Source organism: Tinamus guttatus, unplaced genomic scaffold (genome assembly GCF_059628265.1).
Source record: "Tinamus guttatus ecotype Peru unplaced genomic scaffold, ASM5962826v1 Tinamus_guttatus_pri_ptg000064l, whole genome shotgun sequence".
Taxonomy (NCBI): Eukaryota; Metazoa; Chordata; class Aves; order Tinamiformes; family Tinamidae; genus Tinamus; species Tinamus guttatus.
This window is the reverse complement of record NW_028288598.1, coordinates 121,063-140,810: the sequence shown is the minus strand read 5'-3', so window position 1 is coordinate 140,810 and position 19,748 is coordinate 121,063. Positions and strand designations below refer to the sequence as shown.

The 19,748-nt window shown below is 38.7% G+C and overlaps 1 long non-coding RNA gene across 2 annotated transcripts in view; it reads left to right on the top strand.

The window, feature by feature from the left end:
- Positions 1–15,975: 15,975 nt before the first annotated feature.
- Positions 15,976–19,748, top strand: part of LOC104566993 (uncharacterized) — a 56,721-nt gene continuing 52,948 nt past the window's right edge. Inside the window, exon 1 of one of the 2 annotated variants that reach the window (XR_015913079.1) lies at positions 15,976–16,097. This is a non-coding gene — a long non-coding RNA (uncharacterized LOC104566993). Of the gene's footprint in view, positions 16,098–17,331; positions 17,379–19,748 lie in introns of those variants that run through there. The other variant, XR_015913078.1, reaches the window with a different exon arrangement.

The following is a 19,748-nucleotide window of genomic DNA, read 5'->3' as shown; positions in this document are numbered from 1 at the left end:
AAATTATTACCTTTCAGATATGGGAAGAAAACAGTGTAAACAGTTACCTAAGCTCCCAGGCTCATTCGGATATTCTCATTCTACTGTTTTCAAAAGTATGTTCTTTTGCTCAAAGTCTATGCATGAGCACATCTACGTAAAACAGAACTGCTGCAGAGAGCAGCAAAAACGTTTTGGCAGAGAGCGAGCAGACCGAGTCAGCCATCCAACCATGGATGTGTTCTGTAACAGCCCTTCTGATAATTGCATCCTATGGTTAGTTGAAGAAAATGGGATGATGCACTAAGTTCTTGTTGCATTAGTGTTCCCTCCTTAGAGTAGTGTAGTGAAGAGATACTGGAAAGGTTGGTGATATATCTGATGCCAAGTTTCTAAAAATTGACTTTCAGCAGTCATGATCAAAGTAGCTATGGGATGTTTGTCCTCTAAATCTGACCAAACTCAATAGCAACAAAAGCAGCTCTATTTTGTCTGCAGGACTATAGTTAGTAAAAGTACAGTCAAAATCACTGGATTTGAATCTAAAGGAATGTAGTGCTTATTTGGACGAGTCTCCAGAAGCCACAACAAGGTACAACAGCAAAGTCACAGTTCTGTGCTACCAGATTGTGGCATTCAGAACTGTGCTAAAAATAGAGGATTGTGTCTTGCTTTGTATTATGCATTCTTATGAGATCTTCAGGCAAACAAGGAGTTAGGCTTTGTGAATGCGCATGCAAACAAAGTCTGTGCTCTATATCCAGCAATGTTTGTTGAGTAGTTGTGGGCATAAAGCCCTCAGTAATGAATGGAAACCTTTAGTTAGGATATCCATGGCCTACCCAAATCATTTTGTGAGGTCTAAAATTCTGCCTGAAGCATCACTTGATGGCCCTATTAACAGCACGTTTGAACTTTACTTTTCTTCATTGTATATGGTCTCACAGAACACTGATGAAATGGGTGAAACGCCCATTCTCCCCCCTCTCCCCCCTTTTTTTTTTTTATACAGGGAACTTGGACATACTCTTATCCAAGGACATCTGAGTCGTTATGTTACTTTGGTTTGTCCTGCCTCATTGGAAGAAAAGGCTTCATGACACCATTAAGTCAGAGGTTTTGGGGCATGAACCTTAGCCTCTTGACTTCAGTTCTACCAGATGTATATATAAGTTCTGGCTTCACATTATTTAACTCTCTATAACAAATATATATTTTTTAATCTATAGATTCCCGTATTGGCAGATCTGAAACTCTAAATGATGTTTTCTTTGTAGGTGGCCCTTGTAGGTTTACTGAATTTTCACTCCAGTTCTTGTCCTCTTTGCTTCATTTTACATAACATGATTGATAAAGTACTGTCTGAAGTAATACTAAGGTAGCTAACTATTAGTAGTCAATTATCTGGTACCAAACGCACAGAGCAGTGATTTGCTGTAGAAAAAAAAATAAAATAAAAAGTAATTATCTTGCCTTTTCAATTCTGTTTTGGTTTTACTTTCTAATGAAGAGAACATTGTCACAGTGCATTAAAACAAATGGATAAAAGCAACATTTACGTTTACTGCTATTCCGCTTCTAGCTCAAGCTCATAGACTAATGGAGTGTAGAAGCCTGGATAAGAATTTGCTAGTAGCTTTCTATTTCCATAAATTCAGCCTAAGGAAATGCAGAGCAATTGAAGTGGCACAGCCTTTGGCTGAATAAAATATAGGCTCATTTTTAGTATCAAAGAAAACTTATTAAAATATCCCAGCTGGATTCTGAAAAATGTGGTAGGGAACCAAGTGTAACATTGCATTTTTTGTTTATATTTGCCCTAGAATACTTTGAAGAAACATTTGCAGAATTGAATGAGAAACTTTCTCTTAGAGGCAGCTGGTGTAGGGTGTCTGAAATTCTTTTGAGTCATAATTGCTTCTTAACAGTAGGATTTTTTTTATAATTAATTTTGTAATATAATTTTTATAATGCCTGCACTGCATGTGGATTTCATGTATGTTCTTTTATAGGGAGAACTTTTTAGAATTCTTTTTTTTTCCCCTGTATTTACTTTGTAATAAAGAAAGGTCACAGAATATCAAACAAACAGCTAAAGCCATTTTTTTAGCCATTATTCTGTCTCTAGAAAATAGACAACACTTATATGTAAAAAGGAAGAATAGGAAGATTTTTATTGTCCATATTCTTATTAGATTTATAGCAAGAAATAAAACTGCAAGAACACATTCGGTTTCTGTTTTTGGAAAGAGTGAACAGAGCTATAAAGACCGAGTTTGTAGTACTTCTCAATTTCACATCTTGGGTCTCTGATTCTAAGCAAAAGTTAAATTGTTCAGTGCATTGGCATCTTTTTTACAAGCAGTGCTGATGCTGAGACTACGTTATAGTAGCATTGTTTAACAACTCTTCTTCTCATGTCCTATCAGAGTGTATTTCTAAGTAGTTGTTAGCTGATTATGAGTGAGGAGCAGATTTTCATTGGTTTGCGGGTGCAGTTTCACATTGCTCTCAATGCAGACTACCTGAAGCCAAAGGGAAGGGTCCCACACTTCCCCTTTGGCTCTCAGCCCAGCTTTCCAGCAGCCTTGCGGGATCGGATGTGGCAATAGCCACGGGCAAGCTGGAAGCATGCAACAGCACCTCTAGTAAAACTTGCCCAAGAGTTGAATTGAGTTATTAATGATTAATTAGCATCTGTGTGGCTCAGTTGCCCACATGTGGGAAAAAATGGTGAGAAGAAAGGAGATTGTTTAACTGTTACAGTTAGAAATAGAGACTAGGGTTATGCCAAAGGTGGTGCCTTTTAGAAAAGCTTTCTTCAAGGTTTTGATCCTCAACCTGGGCTTATATTGTCAACCAGCCCAGACTAGCTGCAGAGCTGACTTATGTCAGTTTAAAATGTGAGCTGGAGCCATGTTCTTGCTTCAGTCTGATTCTTGCTGCCTGATAAAATTGTATTTCTTGTGTAATGATGGTGTTATTTTGAAAAGTAATCTGAAGGTATGAAGTGCCTAAAACTATTGGTTTAGGGCACTGCTGGAAGAAGAAAATCTTACTTTCTCAGTTGGAAATAGGAAATTGTTTTCCCCATGGGTATTACAAGCACTATATTGTTATTGTAATCCTATTTAAAATAAATGTTAGTTAGATATGACTCCAGAGAAAAAAGATACATTTATTCATGGAACTTAACTATCGTTAAAGTAAATGCTCTGTCTTGAAAACATTATGATCTCCATTTCTTCTTCCTGCTACTCAAAAACCTGGACATGAAAGGATTTTTTCATAAAGATAAAAAGATATCTGCAAACTCAGAAAGGAAAAAATACATTTAAGATGTATTTTCCATTTGTTAGATCCATAATCAAACACATACAGATAGTTTCACAAATTTGTTAGATTTCTATAGTCCAAACTTGTCCATATTTATCTTTATGATACTGCTTAGAAATGAATTTCCAAAAAGTTATAACAGTGGCTACTGTCCTCTCCCCTAGGAAGAGGAATTTCCCCAAGGAAATTCAATGTTTTCTGGTCAGTAGTAGGAATTACACTTTGTAATTTGACACATTTTGTTCCTCTCTTCTCAAAAGCAGTAAAACAAAGCAAAACAACAACAAAGGCAGAACAGATTTTCAAATACTGTAGTATTTGCAAATCCTTATGGACCTTTAATGCCCTGTTGGCACATACAAACTGAAAACTTCATAATCTGGCCTGTTTCTTGCCAGTTCCTGCTCTCTGCAGATCATCTAACCAGACATGTTTAATTTTCCAATTTCATCCCTATTGTTCCAAACTCCCAAGCAATAATAAGATCCACAAAATAGCCTAGATTTTCATGTTTGGAAACTGAGGCAGCTTTAGCATAGTTTGCTGACATTTCTGGGCTCTAGTAAGCAAGTAATGAATGTGTTTTTCTACATATCTGTGTAGCAGGATCAAGTGAACATGATATGAACAAATGTAGTAAGGACAGCAGTATCATCAAATCTCTTGTTGCTATTCTCTGTGCTTTCTGAATGTGTGCTTCCCATTATGTGCATATGTTGAATGACGTGACTACTGCACTACAGAGGTAGTCATCTCTGCTATTAGCCTTGGAGATGCTGTTGGAGACATACATTCATGGGTTTTGGAACATTTCTTTAAAATGTGGTATTTACTGGACTTATATAAGAAGTTCTGAGAAGTGAGAAGTTTTCCTGAACCTTCAGTTTGAGTATATCCCTGTATTTGACATCTCTAGTATATGACATCTAGTTCAGAGCCTACCACAACAGCATTTTAAACTCTGCATTTAAATAAAAGCCTGCATATTTCACTATCTTTAGGTCAGATTGCTTGGATATGATTGCAACAGTAAACTGCAGCACAATGAATTTATCCTCATAGGAAACAATGTGGCTACTGTTTGTCTTTCTTATCAGTGAATGATATCCAGCTGAAGTGTCTTTATTACCTGAAAAGCAGAGGGAGATTTAGAAGGAGTAGACTGGAAGTTACCGCGCCCTGCTCTCCATAGCTTCACCACCTTGGACTGGTGCAGTTGCGCGGAGGAGAAACGCTAGCAGGAATGTAGAGAAGCACAGTCTCACGCTCTGCATGCTTAACTGAGAGTCTGAGACTTGCAGTTAATCATAATTAATATTCTTTTATATTTTGTTAGCTTCTTGCTAGTGGGAAAAAATCATATAAAGCTGAAATTCTTTCAGATAACTATCAATATTATTTGATGAGATAAAATTGTTTCCAAGTTTTTTTTGGTGACACATTGTTAAGAGAAAAAGTTGAGCCATCATAATGTGTGTCATCAAACTAAATTAGAGGAGCATAATTGCACTTAACGATTGCAACCGCTTTTTTTCCCACGCTACTTTTTTTTTTTTTTTTTTAACTTCAAAGTCTCCAAATTCCTCCTGATTGATGTCCTGATACTTTAACAATGTCTTTGTTGTGTACTGCAATCAGACAAGTGCTAATCCCCTTGAGGAATCTGACAGGGCTGTGGGAATCTTCCAGCCATAGCTGCATGGCTCCCTATCACAAATGCAATGATAGTGTCAGCTTCGGCTGAGTTGACAGAATATGCTAATGGTGGTAAGGGTTGGTTGTATCAACTTTCTCTATTGACTTGTGTGTTTAAGGATCATTCATTTGCACGTATTTGCACATTCTTCACTGTTTCTCTTTTTTGTTGATTTTTTTGTACTGCTCAGGAAGATGTTATAGATAAAAGGCATATTATAGTTGAGTAAAGATTAGATCAGAAAAAAGAAAGACAAGGAAAAGCTGACAGGAAATCCTAATTATATAGTTAAAATTACTAAAGAGAAGAACAGAAAGTGAATTATAAGCAGTTTAACTGAATTTTAATGGACATACTACTGATGTAACAAAGACAACTTTCATTTGATCAATTTTAACATTTAAGAGAAATCAATCAATTTAAGGAGTATACCGAGTGCAGTCCTGCTCACTGTACAGTAATGTGACCGCAAGTCTCTAATTCACTTGTTCAGTTATAACAGCTTGTAAGCAATTTAACTCTTTCATATCCTTGATTGTTTTTCTTAACTGTTCCTAAATACAGAATAATTGAATTGTAAAATCATTTTTTGGGCAAAGGATACTACATCTGATTCATTAAGTGTCTAGCAGCGTAACCTCACAGTTATTCAGCTTTTGAATCTCTGCTACAAGCCATGATTGCCTTTCTGGAACAAGCCATGATTGCCTTTCTGGAACTGAGTGCCCTTTTTTCTTATAACTTTACCAGGGTCTTCTCAAGGACAAGGAAATCTCGATGCTCATTATTCTTAGCTGTGCTACGATTCTCTCTTCTCTGCACTTACAGAAGAAAAAATGGAAGATAGCTGCCCTTCAAAAGATCTAGTAGACCTATTGGTTGCAAAGTATTTATTCACTGGATTTAGACTTTTTTAAGAAAATAAAGGAATGATTAGTGTATTTTAGTTGTAACAGGAATAGTGGAGGCCAGGCCCTTTATGATTCTTCAATTAATTTGAAAAGGGAGAAAACCAAGAGTCTAATTGGTTCTGTTCAGATATACTGAAGTATATCTGTGCTCACTGAAGTCCATTTAGTTTATAATCAGTTTTGGAAGGACTATGATTTGGCTGAGTCTGATGTTTCAGTTGAAATCCCAGAGTCAAAACCATGAAAATCTAGCTGGTTAGAAGTGGTGAGTATTTGAACATGCTGATCCACAAGACTGGTATATCCACAGTTAGTAAAAAACATAACTAAAAGCTTCTGTTAGGGAGTAGTTTAGTGTTCTCTTTATTTTGCCACTGTAATATTACTGGTAAATCATATGCACTCTGCCATTTAAGACTGGTTTTCTTTGTTTGCTCTTCCTAATACAGAGGTTGTATATTGACAGTGGCTTTATTCCTGATTTTCACTGTGTAATACTTGGTCTGAAACTGCTGCATTGAGCCATTTCTTAATATCTGAGGATCATCTCTTTTCTTCCTGGACTGCTCAAAATGATCATACTTATTAGGTGCATAAATTGCTGCACTACAAATTCCCTGACAAAACGTAATGTTTTGCAGTATTAGAGCAAAGAGGTCTAATTTTTCACAGAGTCTCTTCTTCAGAAGGTTTTTCAAGGACTGGTAACCAAACTCACCTCTCAGGAAAGATCATAAGCTGGATTAGTTATGATAGCAGCTTTTCCCTATTTGTCATTCAGTGACTTTACAAAATGAAACAATGCACACAATATGGGGAAGACTGCTTATCACTTGATTATGTAACTATGTCTTTATGACTTTTCCTGCTGTGGCTACATTTCTCTCTCCAAAGATAACTATTTTATATGAATTTTGCATAAAAGCCAAATACCAAATAAGAAAATCATAGAATCACAGAAAAATGTCAGAAGAAAACTCACAAATGAAATAGTACAACCATAAATTTGCTATTTATTTGTTTATTTTACAGATGACTTACAGAATAAAAATGTATATCTTAAAGTTTCAATGGGATAGTTTGTTTTGAAATCTTTGAAGTTGCAAAGCAGAATTACTGTGTGACAGCCAGTACTGCATTATTGTGCCATCTGTACCTGATTCAATAACCTGATAGTGAATTTAACTATGATGCCAACCCATGAGATGTAGCTGATAGCTAAGTTCTGGAGGAAAAGCATGCACTAATTACTAACAACCTACTCTGATACAGTCTTTTTCCTTCTCTGTAAATATTTTTTCCCTTTCCTCCATAAATAGCATTTACATTTAATCAGTTGTGCTATTTAAATTATCTTCTATTTTCTTTTTCCTATGATTCCCAATAATTAATGTCCTTGCTGGATCAGTGCCATCTACAGCTATTTCAAAATTCGAGGTTTCCAAGCTGTTTATTCCATCCCATCTAATCAAGCACTGAAAGCATGAATTTCTGGTACTAATCACTGTAGTTTTTGTAATGTTATCTCAAGATCAGAGTTCTCATTCGTGTTTTAATGGAGATCATTCATCACTCTTGAAAAGGTAATTTAATTCTTATGAAGATTCAGAAAATAACAATGTAATTTGAAGTCTTCTACTTACATGCAAAAGAGCTGAAGATGCAGCATGATCACTTACCAGGACATAGATAGAATCTCTCAGAAATAAAAGGCTATTTTAGTTCTTGCAAGTATGTGATCTGAGAGATATTTAATTTATAGCATGAGAGATGTTTAATAACAAGGATCCCTGTTGTGGAAGCAAGTTTTATGTCAGAGATGACTGTAATCCGGAATAACATAATTTGGTTATTTCTGAGATGGGGCAATTGACAGGGGCAATTACAGTCAGAAGACAGTAATAACACTGAACATATATAAATTCAAAATAACATCCCAGAAGAAAAGTTTAAATCTCCTGTAGAGAGTGATTGTGCAGTAGTTTTTACATTCCAAATAATTTTAAGGGCTGTGAAAATTTTACCTTCTACATCAATCTGTTTCAGAGGTAGGGATTCAGTTACTGAGATTTTATACAGTGGAAAGGAGAAGCCTAATGCAAAGATCCCAAAAAATCTCTTATGTTAACATGAATAAAAACAGAGCAAAGTAAATTATATATTTTACATAAGTCTGAAGTCTTATAGTACCGTAAACTACTATTTGGGTCACATGTTTTTATATTGAGGCTGATTTGCACGTTCTTTAACATCCAAGACAGATATATCAAAGTGATAGATTCAGCTTCCCGTGAAAAAATGAAAAAGATAGTGCTCTACAGGGGAATAACATTAATGTGAATTCTCAGGCTACTTCACTGGGATTTTCTCAATCATTTCTCAAATTTTATCACATTCACTTGAATGGGAATGTTTGAATGTGAAAGTTTATTACATTTGCTTGACTTTACATTATTATCATCCAAAAATAGTTCCATTACTTTGTCCTGAATAGTTCCAGGCACTAGAGCAATTGTAAGTACGCTGATACTTCTTTTCTTTTCCTCCGGCTTCTGGACGTCTTCTGCTTGAGCCCTCTGAACAACTTTTGAATTTATACATTGTTCTTCATAATGATGTAAAACTGAGGAGTCTGTTTGTAAATTTTAAGTAAAAAGTTGCTGACTTGGCCAAATTTATTCAGGGTATGCTTCTTGCAAACAGTTCTAAAACTTAGGCCTGCTATCTTAAATTTGGTGTTGTATGCTGCACTGCACAGTGAAACTGCCTCACTTCAAAGGCTTTTGACTTTTTAGAACTATCATATGTAAACCTCTCTGTATAACTTATATTACTCTTTCTGTCCAAATTCAGAACACATGCCTATGTCCCAAGGAAGCTAATATTGTAATATGCTATACTTTGCCCAGTTACAAGGAAATTGCTACATCCTTGTAACCATTAGTACTGGCTTGTGATTGGGGAATGACAGAATAAAAGCCCCTGGTGTGAGTCCGTGCTGGAGTCAGTAAAATAGACTACATAAAAATACTGCATGTAAACTTAAAAGACACTTTCCTGATTAATTTACAAGTCTTTTCTGTTGGGAAGATAATTTTCTTCCCCGTTCTATAGGCTGTATTTGATCCTTCCCATTAAAAGATCATCCCACAATTAGTGTCAGTGGGTACTGTGTGTTATCTTTCATTCTTTGGAAGAGATATGTTATTATGTGCCCCCAGGCTGCTTAGGACATCTGAATCTCTTTAATCTGACATATGTCAGATTAGTACTGCAGTAAGGCCATAAATATGAACATGACTTAGTCCCACAAAATGTGAAAGTTGAGTTAGGTGAATTAATAGGATCATAGGTCTTTTTTCAAGAGGACTTGCTCTAAACTTAAACATGATTTTTTTTTCAATCAATACTTCATAGGCATTGCAGGTACTTAACTGCCTAAACTGTCTCAGCATTATTTTTTAAGTTAGTTTATAACTCTGTTACAAGGTATTACTGCTGCCTGCTCTCTGGAAAAATGAAATACATTTTTTTAGGCTTCCTCTAAGAATACCTTTACAATATGTTCCCCAAATGGTTAATTTTTTGAATCTTGAGTACATTGGAATAGCCTGTGGCAAAGTCCAAACATCTGGGAAAAGAATTACTTCTCGGGAAGCTTAAATTTAAACACAGAACAGCCCTTTTTTGGGTTTTTGGTTTATTTTCAGAGTTCTGGTTTAACCAAAATACATAGTGTTGGCCAAAGGCTTAAGCTGTTTGCCTTCCAATTTAGTTTCACAGTCAATCAGCTTCAAAACATAAAGAAAATGCTTCTGAGAGAAAAACAGAGATCAAAGTGAAAGTGTGATTCAAGAGAGTATATCTAACTGTTCAACTGAGAATTTCACACTTTCATACTGCCTGGAAATCAGGAGTTAATAGATCTAGCCTGCTATGTAATTTCATTATGGAGCTAGATGGGAATATTGCAGATATTCTTCCAAATTTCAATATTAAAAAGTAAGGAGAGTTCCAAGAGAATTGTGATTAGAGCAACAAAAGAAAGTGAAGTTAAACTAGAGCCACATGAGATGATGGGGTAAGATTTCAAAAATACCGTAAGGCTGACAAATGGCTGACAAGTAAGGAAGGTGTGGATGGAGTACTAGTTGAGACGTCATTAAATCCTCTGTAAAAGCAATTTTAGTAAAGTGCAAGGTGTGGAAACTGTAACTGAGATGCATCTCATCTACAGCAGAAAACAAAAAAGGCAATTGAGAAGGAAAAAAAAAAAAAAAAGCCAACTGAGTTTTCGTTTCTCTCTTTTTTCCATCCTGGCAATATAAGTGTGTGCAAGCATGAACATCCAGGCAAGTATAAAATACAGCAGGAATCCACTCCCCATCTTTGAAGGTAGAGATGGATATTAGCTTAAAAGCAGTACAAACTGCCAGTGGGAGGAATCATTCCCTCTGACTGGATTTGTGTTGCTTTGCATCCCCCTGGTACTTCAGCTGGAGCTCGGAATGACATAGTGTGATCATAGTCCAGTCTCTCCTCGGGTAGGATTGTCTACTGGAATGTCCGTTTTAATTCTGAGAAATGTTTAAGACACTTACTCTGAGCTGATGTTATGGGATAAGAAGACTTTTTTTACTGTTGGTTTTTTTTTTTTTTCTTCTTTCTCGTTCGGGGATCTGAGCAGGAGAGAGCGAATCTTCTCAATTATCATACAATTTCTTTAGATTTTAAATTACTTGAAAACCTTCAGCATGTTAGTGTTATAATCTCTGAGGTTTCGCCATCTCTAAAGATGCTAGCGCTGATGAATAAATAATTTTGCAAAATACAGTTCTTAGAAATAGCACTAGACTATTTCCCCTAATATTTTGTAACACTGCCAGTAGAATTGAAGGATATTCTGGACAAAGTCCTAGAAAATGTCTCGTTTATGATAAATAAGCTAGCAGTTGAAGAACATATCGGTGTTTCTTTTCTCAACTGGATATATGAGTGGATAGAGTAGTTTCAGATACTATTTGCATAGTGTCCTGCTCAAGAGTATTTAATCATTTGGCTCTGTATATTTTCTCTTAGCACTTCTTAGGATGTGAAAAGATATTTTAAGACATTAGAAGAGAAATACATTAGCATAGCTGGGTACTAATGTGGGAATTTCAATAGATGAATGTCATATTTAAAACTCAGCCTCTTAAATTATTCCTAATGGATGTCTCAGTTTGTTCAGTATAAGGACATTGCTAATTTAATTTCCCATGAATTACCACCTCAAAGTGCACTTAAAAATACTCTGTCCTAGAGCCGCAAATTATGGGAAAGGAGATAAAACAGCTGTTACTGCTTTTGTGTCAGGCAACATATATTTGGCTAGACAGCTTTTTTTCATACTACTTGGAATAATATGTGTTTCAAAAATACAGATTAGACACAGCGATAAATCTGGATCCCTTCAGTGAGCCTGAGTGTCTGCATTCAATTACAGACTTCTTAAAATATAGGGGTGGATTCCTGCTGGTACCATGCTGGCTGAATCCCAAATTAGTTACCAGTTATGGTCCCAAAAACACTGAGCTTGGCTCAGAACTGGAATGCGAGGTGTAGATAACAACCCATAGAATATTCACTAGGGTCAATAGATACCTTGTAAAACCATCTGAAGCCTTTCTCTTTTCTTCAAAAAGGAGGAGTCCAGAGAAGTGTCTGATTGTGAGACATCCCCTTTTAACTGGCATTATTTCTTCAATTTGTTTTTATTTTAATCAGCGCATGCTGCTGCCTCGCATGCTGCCCCTGGTGGGAAGAGCCTTCTCTTCACGGCTTTGTTAGCCAAGTTATAAACAGCTCTGTCACTTGTTCCCTTTGTACTTGTTTCTAGTATAAAAAAATCTTCAAACAAATTAAACTAACTTTCCCAAAGTGAGGGTGGACAGGCTTACTGTAGACTTCCTTCTCCTGGCTAGAATCTCAGGCTATTTTACTGTAAGTTTTGGAGGCAAGCCATCAATTCATCAGTCCAGTTAAAGACAGCTCACAGTTTTTCCTTTCAAACCTTCTTCCTGTCTCCTTTCTCACCGTAGACAAAATCTCACTTTTTTTTTTTTCCCTCTTAGAACTAATCTCTCCCTGAGTCCTCACATGCAGACAGGCTCTATATTGTACATTCATTCTATTCTATGTAGTATCTTTAAAATAGCATATTTTCTGGCTTTCTAGGTCTAAAATTCTCATAGAGCATTATTTTGTGCCTTATAGATTTGTCTTCTTTGAACTCGACATTCAATATGATACTGCTGTTATCCACCCAAGATGCTCTCGTACTCTCTCTTTATTAACCTCAACATAAGATACTAGTTCTGAATGTCCTTTTTAGCTTAACCACAGGCTTTTCTCATCTCTTATTTGGTACCAAAATTTCCTTTATATTGCAGGCAATTTACAATGACAGATTCTAGTGCCATTTTTCTTTCATTGATACTTTTGTCAAAACTGCTGCTCAATAATTGTAACTGATACTTAGGGCTCGTCATCTTTCTGCCTGTCTAAACCTGGACACTGTTTTTTTTTCTTGTGTCATTTTTTTAGAGTGTAATATTTTTTCGGCCTTTGTTTCAGTCTATGTTTATGGTATAGTTTGAATCTGATCCCTGACCAATGTTTCTACAAGTCTTGGCTAAACAAGTTACAGTGGATGGATTTCCCAGAGTTAAGAGTCTTCGAATGTTCTTTTTTCTTATTTTTTTATATTGCTACTGTCACTGGCTGTAGAGCAGATGGACCAGATTTTCTGTAACATTATGTGCTGGTTGACACTAATGAACTACTGAAAAATTAAATGTCATAGCTAAGTGCTTACAGGAACCAATAATCTGAAACTGTAAAGAAAAATAAGCTTTATTTTAAAAAGACACATTTTCTTCAAGAACTATCTTGTTCGACTTTTTAAATCTTTCTTTTCTTCGGGGAGGGGGGGAGAAACAAAGAAAACATAAGAAATAACACTCCTTGCCTCCCTCAGTTCCACTGACTTCTCTACTCTTCCAGAGTTGAAACGTCTTTTGTATATTTCTCAATTTTTGTCTCTTTCTCCTCTCTTCCCATTTTTCTTTGGAGATCTCAGGATGAATTCCAATTCTAATAGTTTTTCCAGACCCTGATCATTATGGTTCCTTGACAAAATTCTTTCCTCTTCTTCACAACAGCCAGTTACAAAAAAAAAACAAGTAAACATAATCAGTGAATATATCTAAGGTGAATATATTTGAAAATCACAAAATTAAGATGGCTTTGCACTTCAGTCTATCTACTTCCAGTTTTAATACATACACATGATAATCCATTGTTTCTTTTTAGTTTGCTTTAGGCATCATATAGACATTTTTGTATGTTCTCCAATGTTTCTTTAATAGTTTCCAGTGACTCTTCACAGACTGTGATTTTCATTTTGAGCCAAGTAGTGTCTGCTCTGATTGCCAAGTTGTACGTTATTTGCTGATTACTTGGATGTAACAGCCTTTTTGGTTGTACTTTGTGTTATCCTGTGTTGTCTGCCCAGTCTATATCCTATTCTTACATCCTTTAGAGAATGTTTTTGGGCCATGTCCAAGGCTGTATTTGTTCAGGTGAACTTCAGGAAATTTCAAGGTAAAATAATCCTTCATTCTAGCAATTCATGGAGAATTTAAATAGATGAATCAAAATGTTGTCAAATCATTTGTGGGTTATAAGTAAACTGATGTTTAGGGAGGGAAACTGTCTAAACAAAAGAATGCCTACAAAGTTAATACTTGGGAAGATCTGTGAGCAAGAGGAAAGAGCATTATATCATCTTTTCTATGTAATATATTACCTAATCTAAAGTGTGCTTGTTTGACATCTCTATTTCCTGTTTGTATAATGCATGTGTGCTAAATTCTGGTGATGGATTATTTGTTTGTGCAGTTGGATTTCAGATCATCAGAATAAAAATGTTTAGATCTGCACATCAAAGCCAATATTGTAATTAGTTGACATTAAAACATTTATACTTTGATAGGAGGAAGTAGCAAGTCCCTCATGCCAATTCGAAATAAATATTTATTTCCAAGTAAGAAAATAAGATGCTATACTATAAGATCTCTCTGGGTCCCCAATTTTGGTGGTAGGCACAAACTCATTAAGCATTTCTAAGTGTACACATTCTCTGAGACGAGATCTTGTTGTAGGTCTGTTTCACCAGCTCACCTAGAGGAATTACACTTGTATAAGTATTAACTCCTTTATGCGTTAACTCCTTTATGCGTCCTGCACATACCTTATTTCTGTCTCACCCTGCCTCCATTTTGACCTCTAAATTAGAAGAGAAGATTTCTGAACTCCTATAATGGCTGGAGAGAGGCAGTTCTGCAGTGGGCAGCCCTGTGCTTGCAGGTATTAGCTACTCTTCCAGGCCTGTCCCACCAGGCCTCTCCAGCACAGCAGGTAGCCCAACCCTCTCCTGGGTTTTCGGAGTGCAGTAACTCTGCACTCTGAAAGAAGCGTGCAGAAACTTCCTTCAAGTTTCTTATAACTTGTATCCTGGTGTTGTATGGGGAGTCATTTTCTTGTTATCTGGAATCATCACTCTCACTGGTAGTTACTTTATCCATTGCTAAGCCTGCACACAAGCTCTAAATGATGGCAGCCCCGTGTAACAGTTCCTACTATGTAGTTTTAAATTCCACATTTGGACAACTCCTCATCTGTATTCCTGACTCTCTGATGTAGTGTTTTGTTTGGTTTATCATTTGCACTGTCAAACTTTTCACTTCTTCTGTTGCAGAATTACAAGCATGAGATTCATGCCTTATGGATCTTTGCAGCGTGCATGTGGGCCATACTGCACACTAGTAGGAAAGCTGCCTTCACTGCTCCCAAAAGTGTCTGCACTGCAGCCCCCTGTGAAGATCAAGGCGTGAGTGCCACTCTCCTCCTAGGCTTCTGACAGCCAAACTCTCTCCTAAAGGTAAACAGTTAATGGGATGGGAAGAAAAGGGCTGCTACCACCATTGGATCTCCCTAACACCACAAACACCACCATCACCTTCTGTATAACTAGCCATGTTTAGACATCACTCCTTATCCCATCACTCAATTGCAGTGAAACTTATATGACTTGAACATACATGGATGCCTCTGTTTAAAGACACAAGGAACTTCTTAAAGAAATATAATGGCTGCAAAAATATTTATTCTCTTTCATATTAGGTGATCTCTATTAAATCAGTAGGCACTTAATCTCTTTGGAAGTTAATAGATGATAAGTAGAAAAATGATCTTTGTTACAAGAATATTTGCAGTGCAGTTTTTTATACCTTCCAGTTTCATTTAACTAGTGGGCCATCAAAGCTCAAACACACGCTTTTGAAATGGCATAATCTATCTGTTTGGGAAAACAATTCTATTCTAAAGTAACTGCTGTCTATTACAAAGACTAGCTCAAAGTGAGATGCAAGAGGTTCTCTAGCTCTTGCAAATTAATACGTTAATTACGTTCATTTTGTATTATCAAATAATGTTCTGACTGCTCTGTTTGTTTGAAGTCTCCAGGGTTAAAATATTCGTTAAAGAGATGTTTATTTTTGGACAGGCCTACTGGGTTGTCTCCTATTGTATGTTAAAGTAGCTACTCTCTGAGGTCAGAAAAAGTTCAGCTTTACAAAGATACCCTTATTTTGTAGAAACAGTGTCTTCAGGGCCTTTAACAGGAATTAACAAAAATATCTTTAATAAATTTTTTTGAATGATTCAGTAGATGACTTTTCTCAATTGAAAGAGGAAAAGCATAAGGATACAAGTTTGGACATTAAAGTAATGAAAGCATATGCTCTATTTTCACTATGTGTAGTTAACCATATGTATGTTTTGATTGTCTCTGTCATGCAAACATCGTTTATTTATTCTGCTTCCTGTTTGTTTCTTCCTCTTAAATGTATACACTTTTAGGAAAATATTAACTGCCTTTTGGTTTGCTGAGCAGCAGACACTAATTGTGAAGGAGTCCTGGGTCCATCAAGGGGACCGGCTTGAATGGGCTGTGCACAGACCTACTGATGCCTCTGGAGACCCCAGCCTTGATCGGCCTGCGGAGTTCTCCGTACTGTCAGCGAGTGAAGCAGAAATTCAGCTCTATGAACGAACCTGAAACACATCTACAGGTAAATACCGTGTTCATGAAAGGTCTGAGAGCTATGGAAAGAGAAGCCCTTGCCTATATTTCTGAGGAAGACAGCTTTAGCTGCTGCAAAGCAAACTTTACATTGATGTGGTAGTTTGGTAGTTTCTTTTTACCTCAGAGAGAGTTTTTCTGAGATACCCAGTGATTTGATCTATTTACTCACTTAGTGGCTGGTTTGTCTATGGCAACTGCCATTTACAATCCAGCAAGTGAAGATGCTTTAGAGAAACACTGTATGAAGTTAGACACCTGCCACCCCCTTGAACCCTTCAGCATATTTCATTGGTATATTACATGAGGACACAAAGCAGGGAATAGCACAGGCAAGTAGGGACATGTCCAAGACTAAACTAATTTTCCCTGCAGGTGTTTGCAAATGCTTTAAATGAATTTCCCTGCTCATATGTTCATGTATGCTTAAAACTGGACATCTTAACACACCTTAAAATTTACAAAATTCTTGAAAACCTTGTGTCATCAGAATGCTGCTTTGAAACTGGGAGAATTCTACCTAGGATTTTAAAGGAGACTGCTGCGGAATGTCTGGTTCTGCGAGGGAAGCATTCCGTGGAGTGGAAATAGAAGCCTTGCTGATATTTTGAGACATTTTTACTGCCATTTAAGTTAATAGTTCATTTTGATCTTCTGAAAAAAAAGATGTAATAAAGAGTAACATTTGGAAATGAGAGAATATTTTTCTTCTTTTCATAGCTTCTTCCAAGACTAGGTGAAATGGAGCAGTAGTTGAAGCAAGAGGTATCATAGCGAACAGTTATTACAGGGATGAGCAGTAACGTTGTTAACAGCGAGCTCGGTATCCGCCATCGGGCCGGTCCGTGCCGGTCTCAGCCCTGGCGGTGGGAGGCGAAGCGGGGGGTGTTTAAAGACACGCTCCCCGCGCCGCCCCGCTCCCACGCGGGCACCGCGGCCCGCCCTGGGTGCCGGTGGGAGCCGCCGGTGCCGCGAGGGGGACGTCAGTGAGGGGCCGGTCCTGGGCCGGGCGCCCTCCCCTCCCCGCCTCCCTCGCTGCCCGCCCCGGCTCCCTCCCCTCTCCCCGCGTCCCGTCCCGTCCCATCCCGTCCCATCCCGCCGGCCGAGCAGCCGCCGCGCTCCGCGGCTCCCCTTCCTCCTCGCTCAGCGAATGGTCGCGGCGGGAGCGGGAGCGCGGGCTGGGCGAGCGCGGCGCGGGCCGGCAACGGCGGCGGCAGCGGAGCCCCGGCGCGGAGGAGCCGCGGGCAGCGGCGGCCACTGCCCGGCCGAGGTGAGGGCGGCGGCGCGGGGCGGCAGCCGGAGCCTTTCCCATTCATGCCCGGCCGCGGAGCGGGGGGCGGCCGCGGAGCGGAGCGGAGCGGCGCGCGGGCCGGGGCGGGCGGCGGGCGCCCCGCGTGGCCCCGGCCGCGCCGCCGGGACGGTGCCTCCCGCCGGGGAGCGCCCGGGGAGGCGCCGCCGCCGCCGCGGCTCTGGCGAGGCTGCCCCGGGGCCCCGCGGCTCGGGCCGCGGTGCGGAGCTCGCGGGAAGCGCCGCGCGGCTCCCCCGGGCGCTTTGTGCCCTCACCTGCCGCCTCTCCGCCGGGTCTCCTGGGGCTTTGCCTGCGGGGCTTGCTAGAGCTGCACTCTAGCTTAGAGGTTTCTCCAGGAGAGGGAATAGGAGTGAAGGACACAAGTACCAGTGCTGTTGTAGGTGTCATTCAGAAGGAACTTGACAATGTTAATGCCATTTTTTTTAAGATAGCAGAAACTGGACTCTGTAACTTTAAAGTTGTGAGTGAGCTGGAGCAGTATCAAGTAAAACAACCTGGGCTAATACTGTTGTGCGCTGACAAGTGTGAATGCTGCCAGTAACTGGCGGCAGTGTGGATGGGTGTCTCCATCTCAATAGGCTTATGCTGAGCCAGAAGAAAGCTACGAGGCGCTGTGAATGTGCAGAGCCTGATGAGAGATTTATTATTAGGGATAGCTGGAACAATAGAAAGCTCTAGATGATCTCATTTGGAAGAAAGCACTATTAATATTAATTAACAGTTTTGGCTTTCTCAGGAAAACATTCCTAGGCACTCTCACAGATAACCTCAGTGAAAATGTTGGCTAAGCCCCAGGCCTCCAGTTGCTTCTGGCTGTGCAGGGATCCACCTGCCAGGCCCTGCTGTCTGCAGGGACGTTTGGTCACAGAAATCCTCCTGTGGAGCTGTGACTCATCGAGGCCTTAATACATGCAGTACAAAAAAAATTACTTATTGCCAAATATCCATGACACTAAATATGTCAGTATTCCTATTTAGTCTTGAGAATAAAATATGGCATAAAATATAATCTTTTCTTGAGTATTTTCTTCTCTTCCATCCATTGATAGATCATCACTCTGCTCTGCTATGGCAGTTAGTAATAAGAGCTTTTAAATTAAACTCAGTTGATGGGATCATTTCTTGATTTTTAATACATGTTGGTTGCAACCGCTGCAACTTTTGTCACGTCGCTGCTTTTTTCACTCTGTCTGGGTCATGAGTTACGTTTAATCAGTACTTTGAAGGTTGCCCACTTAATCTTTTTTAGTTAATCATCTGTTTTTATTAAGCATTCTGGGAAATGCTTGTGTGGTGATGTACCTGCATATCCAACAAGTCATGGTTGCTTGTTTTCAAGATCATAAATTACCAGGACTGGACATGGTATTTCTGTATAAGAATGCTATATTCCATTCTTTCTTATTTAATCAACCTAAGGTCTCCAAATCATCTAAATCAGTCTTCGTTGTACCATGATGGCAAGTTTGCACCAGGAGCATTGAAGGCAAAGCCTGAAAAGAAACGCAGTAATTGCGCTGATCCTTTTTCATGTTCTGGCTTGTGGTTGTGAAAATTACTTATGCTGTTCTGTAATGCAGTAGAATAATGGTGTATTAAATGCAATATGATATTGGGTCAGTTGAGCCTTATTTGGATCGGAGGTGATCTTACTGATGGCATCCAACAAGCAATGCAGTATGTTGTTATGCATACTTCTGCAGTGTAGATATTCTTCTTTAAATAATCATTCTGTTGAAGATGGATTTATCATTTTTATGTGTGATATGAAGCACACACAATTATTATTTATCCAACTTTATATTTTCAGCAGACACATTCACCATCAGTGGGATAACTACAGAGTAAATGAGAAGCAGTGGATGTGACATAGACTGCACTGACCAGGGAGGGCTGGTGGCAGCTCTGGTGGAGCAGTTGTCTTGTGCCTCAGCTCCATTCCTAGCACCTACTACATTTGCAGTTTACTGTAGGCAACAGCCAGCTTCTAGGAACTCCTTCTTCAGCATTTTGAAGCCAACTCATTACAGGACAATAGGAAAAGACATTTTCAATGAAGCTAAGAGGAATCCTTTGCTTTTTTCTCACTTGCTGCACTCGTGTGTGCATGCACACGCAGGTAGACACACACACACAGCTTCTCCTATTGGCTCCGTGCAGCCTGTGGGGAGAAGTGCAAAGACAGCTAGTGAAGAGCTAATGTTTTTTTAGCCAGGAGAAAGCTGTTCCCATTCCTACCTTCCTGTGAAGAGTATCTCTCTGTATCCTCTCATTTGCCTCTTTCCTCTCTCTTTCCAGTTCCTCTCTTCCCCCACAACAATTCCTATTTCT